The sequence below is a fragment of the Saccopteryx bilineata genome, chromosome 10 (assembly GCF_036850765.1).
Source record: "Saccopteryx bilineata isolate mSacBil1 chromosome 10, mSacBil1_pri_phased_curated, whole genome shotgun sequence".
In the NCBI taxonomy this organism is placed as follows: Eukaryota; Metazoa; Chordata; class Mammalia; order Chiroptera; family Emballonuridae; genus Saccopteryx; species Saccopteryx bilineata.
In genome coordinates this window covers 47,648,568-47,661,806 of record NC_089499.1, presented here as the reverse complement: position 1 = coordinate 47,661,806, position 13,239 = coordinate 47,648,568, and the positions used below count along the sequence as shown (strand labels likewise).

Sequence of the window (13,239 nt, the reverse complement as noted above, 5' to 3'; positions counted from 1 at the left end):
AGAGACCCTATAAGGGGAGTGAAAGCTTTGGAGCTAGTCATAACTGTGTTTTTATTCCTGCCCCTGATGCCTGGTTCCTCTTAACCCCAGTTTCTCATCTATAAAATGGGGTATTACTATCTACCCTCCAGAGCAGGGGTCCCCAAACTACGGCCCGCAGGCCACTTGCGGCCCCCTGAGGCCATTTATCCGACCCCCACTGCACTTCCAGAAGGGGCACCTCTTTCACTGGTGGTCAGTGAGAGGAGAATAGTTCCCATTGAAATACTGGTCAGTTTGTTGATTTAAATTTACTTGTTCTTTATTTTAAATATTGTATTTGTTCTCGTTTTGTCTTTTTACTTTAAAATAAGATATGTACAGTGTGCATAGGGATTTGTTCATAGTTTTTTTTTATAGTCCGGCCCTCCAATGGTCTGAGGGACAGTGAACTAGCCCCCTGCGTAAAAAGTTTGGGGACCCCTGCTCCAGAGTGTTGTGGGAATTATTGTAAATGATATTGTGCCTGTAACAAGCCTGGAATATTATCACTTAATAAGAGTTTCCCCTCTCCTTTTCTATGCCAATGTTTCTCAAATTTGGCTTATGACCAAATTTCCCCAAGAGAACTGTTGACAATGCTAATTCCTAGGACTCTCTTTTCTGGAGGTTGTCACTCAGGGGATCTGGTGTTAGAAGCAAGGTTAAGATTAGGGTGTGGCTCAGGGAAATATCTGTTGTTAACAAGGGCACCACTTGCTAGGTAGAGTGTGATCCACTCCGACCACCAGAACCTCTCCCCTGAGAGATACATTAGTCTAACAATGTGCTTGCTTGCCTCTGGCCACCCTCTCCACACACAGTGCTAGATTGCCCTGAGCTTTAGTTTCCCTATAAATAGAAGTTGGAATGCACTCTACAGAGTTCTTCTAACTCTGACATTCTAGGGAACTAATGCTCCTCTCTAGTTAAAGCCTTCAAGATTCAGCCATTTACCCTGGCCAGGTAGCTCAGGTGGTTAGAGCACATCATGATATGCCAAAGTTGTGGGTTCATCAGGGCACATACAAGAATCAACCAATGAATACATACATAGGGGTAACAACAGGCCAGAGTTCCTCTCTCTCTCCCCCTCTTTCTCTCTCTTTAAATAAATTTTTTTAAAGTTAAAAAAAATGATTTATCTACTCAATCAGCAAAGAACTTTGGGACCCAGGGTTGATGTGACCTGCAAGAGGGTCCAGAACAGTATATACCAACAATATCTTGTGGGGAACAGTAGGCCCTTGACATGATCCAAGACAAAAAGGGACTTTGTGTTCAAATAACTTTGGGCAACACTGTTTTCCATAGCTTCCCTCTTGGAGCTCTATGTGCATCATGTATTAAAGGCTCTGAAAAGGCCTGTGGGAGACAACATTCTTTCACTATTTATTCTAATGCTTCCCAATACTATGCAAGAGCACAGTCCTTTTCCCCAGAATGTAATACGATGTCTTTTGGCACAGCTTTAAGAAATGCCATCTACTTCAATCTCTGATGTGCCTGGGGTCAACCTCTTCATCCAAAAATCCAGGCTTGAGCACTCTCACTGCTTCCTTCAGACAGTGCCAAGCTCTGGGTTTAGAGTTCTTCTATCCCTTGCTCAGGACAGTTAGGGAGGAGAATGAATCAGGAACAGAGTCTGAGACAACAGGGACACAGAACAGAAATGGTCTTTTCATCAGCTCTGGGATTCCAAGATGTGGGTGGTAAGTACTCCCTTAACCTTAGGGCAAGGGCTGGGTAAGGACTGAAGGAGGAAACAGAATCAGCTTTATGAGACTGAGGGCCTTGTCCTGCCACTAACCCATCCTAGACCCATGGGCACCTGAGGCCATCCTGCCAAGACTGGGAGACATAGCAGATCTACCTAATACATAGAAACAAACACGGGGAGGCAGCGAAAAGGAGGAAACAAAGAAACATATCTCAAATGAAAGAACAGAACAAAACTCTAGGGAAAAAGAACTACACAAAATGGAGACAAAGCTGTCTGCTGGAAGAGTTTCAAATACTGGTTATAAGGGTGCTTAATGAACTTGGGAGAAAAATAAATGAACTCAGTAAGAACTTCCACAAAGAGATAGAAACCATAAAAAAGAACCAGTCAGAAATGAAACTACAATAACTGAAATGAAGAATACACTAAAGGAAATCAAGAACAGATTAGATAAAGCTAAGAATTAAATCAGTGATTTAAAATACAAGGTAGTTGAAAACACCCAACTGGAATGGCAAAAAGAAAAAGGAATTTTAAAAAAGGAGGATAGTTTAAGGGACCTCTGGGACAACATCAAGCACAACAACATTCATATCATAGGGGTATCAGAAGGAGAAGACAGAAAGCAAGGGATTGTAAACCTATTTGAAGAAATAATGGCTGAAAACTTCCCTGTCCTGGTGAAGGAAATAGACATATAAGTCCATAAAGCACAGAGAGTTCCAAACAACATGAACCCAAAGAGGTCTACCAAGACATCATAACAAACGTTAAAGGTTAAAGTCAAACAGAGAATTATAAAAGTAGCATGAGAAAAGCAGTTAGTTATGTACAAGGGAGCTCCCATAAGACTCTCAACAGAAACTTTGCAGGCTAGAAGAAATTGGCAAAAAATATTCAAAGTGATGAAAAGCAAAGACCCACAACTAAGATTACTCAGCAAGACTATCTTTTGGAATCAAAGGGCAAACAAAGAACCTCCCAGGCAAGAAAAAGCTGAAGGTGTTTGTTCATCACCACCAAACTAATATTACATGAAATGTTAAAGGGACTTCTTCAGGATGATGACAAAGAAAAAAAGACAAAATATATGAATATAATGGCAATAACGACATACCTATCAATAATCACTTTAAATGTAAATGGAATAGATGCTTTAATCCAAAGATATTGGGTGGCTGAATGAGGAAGAAAACAAGATCCATATATTTACAGACTGACTATGAGTAACCCACTTTAGGTCAAAAGACACACAGACTAAAAGTAAAAAGATGGACAAATTGGAAGTTACAAAATAGTCACGGGGATATAAAGTACAGCATAGCGAATATAGTCAATAACATTATAATAACTATGTATAGAGACAGGTAGGTACTGAAACTCTCAGGTGAACACTTTATAAAGTATATGATTATCTAACTAGTATGCTGCACACCTGAAAGTAATATAAAATAAAATATTGAAAAGTAAACTATAATTAAAATAATAAATAAGGGGATAAAAATATTTAATGAAAATAGAAATGAAAAGAAAAGCTGGGGTAGCAATATTTGTATTGAACAAAATAGACTTTAAAACAAAGGCCATAGCAAGAGAGACAAAAAAGGACATTTTATATGCAACAGTCAAGATATAGAAGCAACGTAAGTGTCCACCAATACATGATTGGATAAAGAAGATATAGTAATATATAAGATGAAATATTACTCAGCCATAAAAAGAATGAAATCTTACCATTTGTAACAACATGGATGGATCTAGTTCTAGAGGATATTATGCTAGGTAAAATAAGTCAGACAGAGAAAGACAAATACCCTGTGATTTCACTTACATGTGGAATCTCAAAAACAAAATAAACAAAACAGGGAAAAAAGCCTCATAGATACAGAGAACAAACTGATGGCTTCCTGATGAAAGGGGGATCAAAGGAATGGGTGAAAAAGGAAAAGGAATTAAGAAGTACACATTGGCACCTGACCAGGTGGTGGCACAGTGGATAGAGCATCTGGGACTCAGAGGACCCAGGTTTGAAACTCCAAGGTCGCCAGCTTAAGTGCAGGGTCACTGGCTTGAGCGTGGGATCATAGACATGACCCCATGGTCTCTGGCTAGAGCCCAATTGAGCCCAAGGTCTCTGGTTTGAGCAAGGGGTCACTCACTCTGCTGTAGTCCCCAGTCAAGGCACATAGGAGAAAGCAATCAATGAACAACTAAGGTGCCGCAACAAAGAACTGATGCTTCTCATCTCTCTTCATTCCTGTCTGTCTCTTCCTATCTGTCCTTTTCTCTCTCTCTCTCTCTCTCTCTCTTTCTCACACACACACACAAGTACAAATTGGCACTTACAAAATAGTCACAGGATGTAAAGTACAGATTAGGGAACCTAATCCATAATATTGTAATAACTGTATGGTGTCAGAGGAGTACTAGACTTACCAGAGGGATCACTTTGTAAGTTATATGAATGCCTAATCACTATACTGTATACCTGAAACATATAATATTGAATATCAACTATATTGAAAAATAAAAAACAAAAACAAGGTGCAACTTAAAAAATTAAATTTAAAAAATAGTTATGAAGTACTGAAATTAAGAGCTTAGAAAAACAATGTTAGGCTGGCAAAGTTTCTTTAGTATCTCCCCCTTCCTTTGTTGCACTTTCTTGCACTTGTTCACAACCCTTCTTCTCCTTCTGCGCCCTCCCACTTCCTGCTCCAGATTGACCTTTCTCCCCCTCTCTCCACCAGCTACCAGGTTTGGCAGTCTCTCTCTTTCTCCAAGCTAGAATTCTACAGAGTTGCAGCCAGGAGAGCAAAACTAAGCCCCAGAAAAGAAAAGAGACTTGCCCAGGACCACACAGAGTGCAGTCTGGATATGAACTCAGATCTGAGGCTGAAGTACAAGCATGAAGGAGAGAAGGAAGATGCCTTAGTTTCCACCGCCTCAACCATTTTGTCCCAAGTTTGTCCAGGCAGTTTATTAATAAGAAAACAACCCACACTGTCCAGTTAGCTGACCACAAGCTAGATAGACCTATAATGAATCTTGTGGCCACAGAATACCCAAGGATGAAACCAGGGCCTCGGATTGCCCCTGAGGAGTAGAGGGTGGTACCTTGGCTAAAACAAAAACGTGCAAAGGGACGAAATCAAACTTGTGCAGAAAGAGGATGGGTGGGCCCAAGTTGTTTACATAGAAAGACCTAGAATTTTTTATTTTATGTTTTACAGAGACAGAGAGTCAGAGAGAGGGACAGACAGGATGGGAGAGAGATGAGAAGCATCAATTCTTCATTGCAGCTCCTTAGTTGTTCAGTGATTGCTTTCTCATATGTGCCTTGACTGGGGGGCTACAGCAGAGTGAGTGACCCCTTGCTCAAGCCAGCGACCTTGACCTTAAGCCAGCAACCTTGAGCGTCAAGCCAGCGATGATGAGGTCATGTGTATGATCCCATGCTCAAGCCAGCAACCCCTCGCTCAAGCTGGTGAGCCTCCTCTCAAGCTGGATGAGCCCGCGCTCAAGCTGGCGACCTCAGGGTTTCAAACCTGGGTCCTCCACGTCCCAGTCTGACATTCTATCCACTGCTCCACTGCCTGGTCAGGCAAAACCTAAGATTGTTAAAAGACAGTCTAAAAGGTAAGTGAATGCTAGCACAAATATCTAACTTAGTGTTTAGCACATAGTAGATACGCAATGTTTCTTGTTTATTTGCTTGTTTTTTTTTGAAGAGAGACAGGAAGGGAGAGAGATAAGAAGAATCAACTCGTAGTTGTGGCATTTTAATTGTTCATCGATTGTTTCTTATATGTGTCTTGACGGTGATGGGGGGTGGCTCCAGCCAAGAGAGTGACCCCTTGCTCAATCCAACAACCTTGGGCTCAAGCCAGCAACCATGACCATTGACATGATCCCATGGTCAAGCCAGTGAGCCCATGCTTAAGCTGGTGAGCCTGCCTTCAAGCTGGATGAACCTGTGCTTAAGCCAGCAACCTTGGGGTTTTGAACCTGAGATCTCAGCATCCCAGGTTGATGTTCTATACACTGTGCCATCATTGGTCAGGTCACAATCAATGTTTGTTAAAGTGCAGTATAAGCCAACAAGATGCTAAAGGTACAAAGCAATGCTAATACAGCCATAGGTCATATTAATAGAAGCACAGAAAATACAATAAATAAGATGACGTATATCCCTCCATCCCCCATTCTGGTCCTGCATAGAGTAGGATCTGGACAAAGAGAGAGGATCTAGAGGATGTTGGAGATACAGTGACCACACCCAAGAGAAGTGGCTGGTGGAGCAGGGTGCTCAGCCTAGGGATGAGCACTGCATGGACAGACCTGATCATTATCCCCAAGTCTCTGCAGGACTTCTTCAGGACAGGGGGATAGGTGGGGCTGTGAGCCCAGAGACATGGCTCGGGACATTAGGAAGTCACTAGGACAGGTGCAGCTCTCACTATTCAAAAGAATATTCTTTAAATGACATCTATTCTGGGGTGGCCATGAGCACCCTACCATGAGAGGTGGAAAGCTGAGGAATGGTTGAGGATGGCTTAGATGCCCTTAGCTCAGAACTCTCAAATAATAATATCTCTCAAACAATAATTTCCAAAATGCAGGAGAAAAATATTAGTTTACTTATTTCTACTTAACTTTTTTTTCTTTTTTTCTTTTTTGGTATTTTTCCTAAGCTGGAACCAGGGAGGCAATCAGACAGACTCCCGCATGTGCCTGACTGGGATCCACCAGGCATGCCCACCAGGGGGTGATGCTCCGCCCATCTTGGGGCACCGCTCTGCCGCAACCAGAGCCATTCTAGCTCCTGAGGTAGAGGCCACAGAGCCATCCTCAGCACCCAGGGAAACTGCTCCAATGGAGCCTTGGCTGCAGGAGGGGAAGAGAGAGACAGAGAGGAAGAAGACGGGGAGGGGTGGAGAAGCAGATGGGCGCTTCTCCTGTGTGCCCTGACCAGGAATCGAACCCGGGACTCCTGCACGCCAGGGCCTCTACTTAACTTTTAACTAAAAATAGTTAATAGTACAATACATAGTTCAACTGTGATGTGTACCTTTAGCCATATGTCAGACACTAAATGTCATGTCCCCAGAGGCCAGTGGGGAGCTCAACAATACAGACAGGTCTGCTGTGGCCACACTTTCCATTTTCTACATTCATCCTGTTTCGACATATTGTGGTGTACTGGTGCTAGGACGGGTGGATTTGAGGATCAAACAATACAGCTTTGACTGAATCAGCCCCCACAGAGTGGACAAGTGGCTTCGAAGTTTCTGCAAAGAAACCTCTAATGGAGATAACTCTAATCTAGAAAGTACTAGCAAGCAGCAGGAAATGTGGGAGACAGAGGCACCCAGCTCCTAGTCCAAGTTCTTCATCAACCACATTATCAGGCTGAAAACAACAATGAGTGGGATCTCTCACACACAGTTGTTTACAGAAATAATAAGAAGAAAATCATTTTTTAAATATATTGTTTAAATTTTTTTATTTATTGATTTCAGCAAGAGGGAAAGGGAGGGAGAGAGAGAGACAGGAACATGGAGCCACTCTTATATGTGCCCTGACTGGGAATCAAACTGGCAACCTCTGTGCTTCAGGATGATGCTCTAATGAATCAAGCTATTCAGCAAGGGCCTAAGAGAACTATTTAAAAAGTGAACTTCCGCCTGACCTGTGGTGGCACAGTGGATAAAGCGTCGACCTGGAAATGCTGAGGTCGCCTGTTCAAAATCCTGGGCTTGCCTGGTTAAGGCACATATGGGAGTTGATGCTTCCTGCTCCTCCCTCCTTCTCTCTCTCTGTCTCTCTCTCTTCTCTCTCTATCTGTCTCTTTCTCTCCCTCTCTCTCTCATCTCTAAAAATGAATAAATAAATAAATAAAATTTATAAATAAATAAATAAGTGAACTTCCCTCCACTATCATCAGTGAGAAAATTCACTCTGAGTGTATGTTGGGACTTGAGACATTAGCTAATGGTCCACAGTACTTGTATATAATTTCTAAATTTATAAATATGTATATGTAGGAAGTGCCTAAAGCAGTTTTCCAGAGAAGAGTGAGCAATCAAAAAGTGACGACTATGGGCCCTGGCCGGTTGGCTCAGTGGTAGTGCGTCGGCCTGGCTTGTGGAAGTCCCGGGTTCGATTCCTGGCCAGGGCACACAGGAGAAGCGCCCATCTGCTTCTCCACCCCTCCCCCTCTCCTTCCTCTCTGTCTCTCTCTTCCCCTCCCGCAGCCGAGGCTCCATTGGAGCAAAGATGGCCCGGGCACTGGGGATGGCTCCTCGGCCTCTGCCCCAGGCGCTAGAGTGGCTCTGGTCACAACGGAGCGATGCCCCGGAGGGGCAGAGCATCGCCCCCTGGTGGGCGTGCCGGGTGGATCCCGGTCCGGCGCATGCGGGAGTCTGTCTGACTATCTCTCCTCGTTTCCGGCTTCAGAAAAATACAGAAAAAATAAATAAATAAAAAATAAATTAAATTAAATTAAAAAAAAAAGTGACGACTATGGCTCCAGACCCTTAGACCCAGCTGGACACTAGGGGATACTATTCCCTTTTTGGATTTTGGATTCTAATTAGATTTATATCAGATTTAGGGACCAGGAAAAACTAGGTGGGAGTGCGCCACCCAAAAGACTTTTTAAAAAAAGATTTTATTTATTGATTTTAGAGAGGGGGGGGAGGAGCAAGAAACATCAACTCACATCCTCAGCCTTCCAGGTTGACACTTTATCAACTGTGTCACCACATGTCAGGCCAATAAAATTTTTTGAGTTCTCCCTCCCCTACCACAATGTTTGAAAATAAATGGGAAGAAACCAAAAAGTCTTAAAAAGTTTTCCCCTAGTTCTGGCTCCCCAATGTGGGTGCCTATTTAAAGAGAGCCAATTCAATCTCCTCTTTCTCATGCTCCCATTTAAGTTTCTCTGTCTTTCTGTCTCCTCTTTCTCTTCTCTCTCTCTCACTTGCACACACATGCATGTAATTGGCAACAACAAAAACCAGAAATAAGGTATTCAATGCACATAAATAGCTGCTGGATCTTGAATGTCAGACTGATCTGGATTCAGTTCCCATCTTTACCCATCACTGACTGTGAAGACCCCAAGAGAGTCACATCCACTCTCAGAGCCTCAGAGTCCTCTGGGAAAATGGCCAAGACTACAACTCAACAGTAAAAAGACAAATAACCCAACTTTAAATGAGGCAAAGGATTGGAATAGACATTTCTCTGAATAAAAGATACAAAGAGTCAATAACACATTGAAAGATGCTCATCATCATTAGTCACTATGGGAATGCAAATCAAAACCAGTGAGATACCACTTCACACCTATTAGGATGGCTCAGATAATAAATACAAGTGTTGGTGATAATGCAAAAAATTAGAGCCTTCATACATAGTTGATGGGATTGTAAAATAGTATAGCCTCTTTGGAAAACAATGTGACAGCTCCTCAAAATGTTAAACATAGATTTATCATATAACCAAGAAATTCCACTTCTAGGTATGTACCCAAGAGAATTGAAAACATATGTTCACAGCCTGACCAGGCGGTGGTGCAGTGGATAGAACATCATACTGGGACTCAAAGGACCCAGGTTAGAAACCCTGAGGTCACCGGCTTAAGCGTGGGCTCATCTGGCTTGAGTGCAAACTCACCAGCTTGAGTGCAGTGTCGCTGGCTTGAGTGTGGGATCATAGACAAGACCCCATGGTCGCTGGCTTGAAGTCCAAGATCACTGGCTTGAGCAAGGGGTCACTCACTCTGCTGTAGCCCTCCCCATCAAGGCACATATGAGAAAGCAATCAATGAACAACTAAGGTGCTGCAACAAAGAATTAATGCTTCTTATTTCTCTCTCTTCCTGTCTGTCTGTCCCTATCTGTCCCTCTCTCTGTCTCTGTCAAAAACAAACAAACAAACAAACAAATGTTCACACAAAGACTTGTACATAATGTACTCAGACGCATTATTCATAATAGCCAAAAGGTGAAAACAACCAAAATGTCCATCAACTGATGAACTGATAAACAAAATGTGATATAATCATAGAATACAATATTATTCAGCCATAAAGAGAAAGAAGTGCTGACACATGTTACAACATAAATCTTGAAAACATTATGCTCAGCCAGTCAGAAAGGATCATCTATTGCATGAGTGCATGTATATAAAATGTCTAGAATAAGCAAATCCATAGAGACAGAGAGCAGATTAGTGTTTACTAGGAGGAAGGGGAAATGTGGAGTACCTGCCAAAGGGTATGAGGTTATTTTGGGGGTGATAAAAATGTTGTAAGTTAGATAGTAGTGATGGTTGCATGATTTTGTGAATATACTAAAAACCATGGAATTATACACAATTGGCATGCAAATATCTTAATAAAGTTGTTATTCTTTTTTATTTAGAAATTAAATTTAATAGAGTGACATTGATCAATAAGAGTACATAGGTTTCAGGTGAACATCTCTATAGCATTTTTGTTTTTATTTTTTTAAAAAGGACTTCACACATAGGATTGTTACGATAGTAAAATAGGGCCTCTGTCAGGGCTGTAACCAGCATGGGCTCTGGGGGTGTAGCCAGTGTGGTGGCTTTTCAAGGATGGCAAGGCACAGATAGCTAGGTTTTAGACAGCTACACTAGCCCGAATTCTAGGAATTTCAGAGCCAGAAGGGAGTCTCATTATTCACCAATCTGCTTAGTTTGAACCCTAAATAGGTCATGCCACACTTTGCTCAATACAGCTCTCCCTAATACATACTCCTGACTCAATTTTTCTTGCAGCTAAACAAAACAATAAAATAATAGGCACAAGACTATATACAATCTGTTTTGTCTCCTTCAAAAGGAAAATAGATTGGCTTGAGGCCCAAAGGCCACCTCTGAGGAGAGGGGCTGGGATGCTCTGAGCCTAAGTAGCTCCCTGGATTTGGGAGGACAGCACAGGGGCAGGACGGAGGGTGGTGCTGGGAGTGGGTGGGGCTCCCCTCTAGGCATGCCACCTGGGTGAGCCTCTGACAGGCAGCAGAGCACCCTTCCCCAAGGCCTAGCTCTCTCGCTTAAGCATTTTTGACCCAAAGGTGTCTTTGAGCCTGAACAGGGGAGACAACTGGCTTCATCCTTCCACATCTAACAAGCCTGGCCCAGAGCCTAGGGTGGCTTCTAAGGGTGGCTGCCTACGTTTGCTGGTCAAAGCACAGAGGCTGGGAGGTTTGAGGGGACACACCTCACCCTCCAAAGGTGTTTGGTCCCACAGGGCAAAGTGAGAGAAGCCTTCAGATATCTAGGTCAGACTCTTCATTTTACAAACGGGGAAACTGAGGCTCAGAGAGGTCAAGAGGTTTTCTGAAGGTTCCACAGCAAGTCAGTGACAGAACCGAGAGTTGGCCACCTCCTACACCTAGCTGAAGCCTCAAAACAACCGAGGGGGTGAATATTTGTCATCCTCCCCTGATTTTTCCAGAGATGGAGACTAGGTGCTCACCCAGCTGGGAAGACACAGAACTGGAATTCAAATCTAGGTCCCCCAGGAACCACAAAACATCAGACCTATGGAAGAGCCAGTTAAAGTTTAACCCCTCACCCTGCCCCACGTCCCATTACCTGTGGTCTCGAGGCCTGTCAGGTACAATTCGAGCTGTGTGTGGACTGTGATGATGTCGGGCAAGGCAGGGGAAGAGGATTGCAGGAGAGTCTCTGCCACACCCCCATGACAGAGAAGGGGCGGGGCATGACGTGTACCTAGGCCCCACTTCCTCACCAGAGTGGCATTCCTTCCTGCCAGTGCTATCAGCCCCAGGCCTTCCTGTCTGACTTGACTATTCCCTATGACACCCCAGGAGCTGCAGATGAGGCAACCACATCCCCAGACCCGCCCCGGGTCATGGCCATGCCCTCTGTTGCCCCCGGGGAAGTGATATGGGGGACAGTTACCCTTGGCTGTGCTAAGTTCTGGGTGAGGAGGAGGAGGAGTGTCTCCCAAGTTCCCCCTCCAACTGAATTGGTGAAGCTGACTCAGGGCCCAGCCATGTGGGTCAACCGGATGCTCCTGGGAAGGGTGAGGTTGGCAGACAGCAGAGGGGGTGGGGGGTGGGGCCCAAGGGGCTGGGGACTCCTGTGAGCAGACTGGCAGTGCCCTCTCCTGGTGAAGAAATTGAGCAAAGGCTAGGTCCACTGCCTGTGCAAAAGGCAAAATGCAAGTCCCAAAGGGTGGAGAGTGACCTCTCACAGCTAAGGCCAGGAGTTATCCCAGATCAGCCTACATTTGCCTCTTGCTCACTTATCAAACACTCCGAAAGCAAGACAGTAAGCAAATCCTATACTGCCCCAGGGAGCACCCAGGCCAGAGGGACATGACACCCAGACAGGACATGACAGGCTCCATGAGGGCAAGGCCACCTGTGCTGTGGGTTCCCAGGAGGACTTCCTGGAAGAGGAGTCATCCAGATTCTAAGCTCAGGCCAAAATCTTGTAGTCATCCTTTCCTGTTTGCTCTTTCATACTCTGTATCTTACCTGTCTGAAAAGTCCTATTGGCCTGACCTTCAATATATCCCGACTTTGGCCCCTTTTCTCTATGGCAACCACCCTAGTTCAGACAATACAATTGCTAGTCTCTCTGCTTCTTCCCTCAGCCCACTATTTGTTTTCATCACAGCAACTAAAAGGATACAGTTAAAACCCATCTCACCTCATGTACCTCCTCTGCTCAGCACCCTCCCAGGGCTCCCTCCTCACTCAGGATAAAGCTCAAGTTCTTACATAGCCCGCACAATCTACCACCCCCTTCTTGCTCTCTCTGACCTTGATTCCTATGACTTCCTCTCTCACTCTGCCCCAACCACACTGTAAAGTGCTCCATACACTCCAGTTAGTCTCCTTACTCAGGGCCTTTGCACTAGCTATTCCCTCTACCTAGAATGCTTTCCCCCAGATAGCTACCTGGCTCCTTTTCTCACTTTTTCAGGTCTCTACTCAAATGTTATCTTCTCCAAGAGGCCTTCCCTGGCCACCCCAAATAAAGTAGTAACTTCCAGCATCACCTTTCCCTCTCATCCTGCCTTATTGCTCACCATCGGACATACTATATATATTTTTTGTTATGTGTATTTATTTGTTTTCTCCAAGATCCAAGACAGTGTCTGACACATAGCAGGTACTCAAGAAATTTTGTTGAATGAATAAGTGACCTGAAAGGGTAGCCCAAATATATCCTAAAGGCATTTAGGCAGAGGGAACCATGTGCGCAACCATAAATACTTAAAAGGTCAGAGGCTCTGCTGTGTTGAGAATCTGAGAATACCTCAGCACAGTGGGAGAGTAGGGGCCTTGGGAGTTGGAGCAAAGGGGAAGAGAAAGTGAGGGAGGCAAAGCCTCAGAAGCCAGATCAGGGAGGCTGGAAGTTATCTTGACAGTGATGGGGAGCCAGACAAAAGGGACACAGTCAAATTTATATTTTAGACAACAGTTTGG

At 44.0% G+C, this 13,239-nt stretch overlaps 1 protein-coding gene across 3 annotated transcripts in view; it reads right to left on the bottom strand.

Moving 5' to 3' along the window:
• TMEM40 (transmembrane protein 40) overlaps window positions 1-11,463 on the bottom strand; it is a 43,061-nt gene extending 31,598 nt beyond the window's left edge. For all 3 annotated transcript variants that reach the window (XM_066244722.1, XM_066244725.1, XM_066244724.1), the window contains exon 1: window positions 11,372-11,463. The gene's annotated coding sequence lies outside the window, so the exon portion shown is untranslated. The remainder of the gene's footprint in view (window positions 1-11,371) is intronic.
• Between the last annotated feature and the right edge of the window lie 1,776 nt (window positions 11,464-13,239).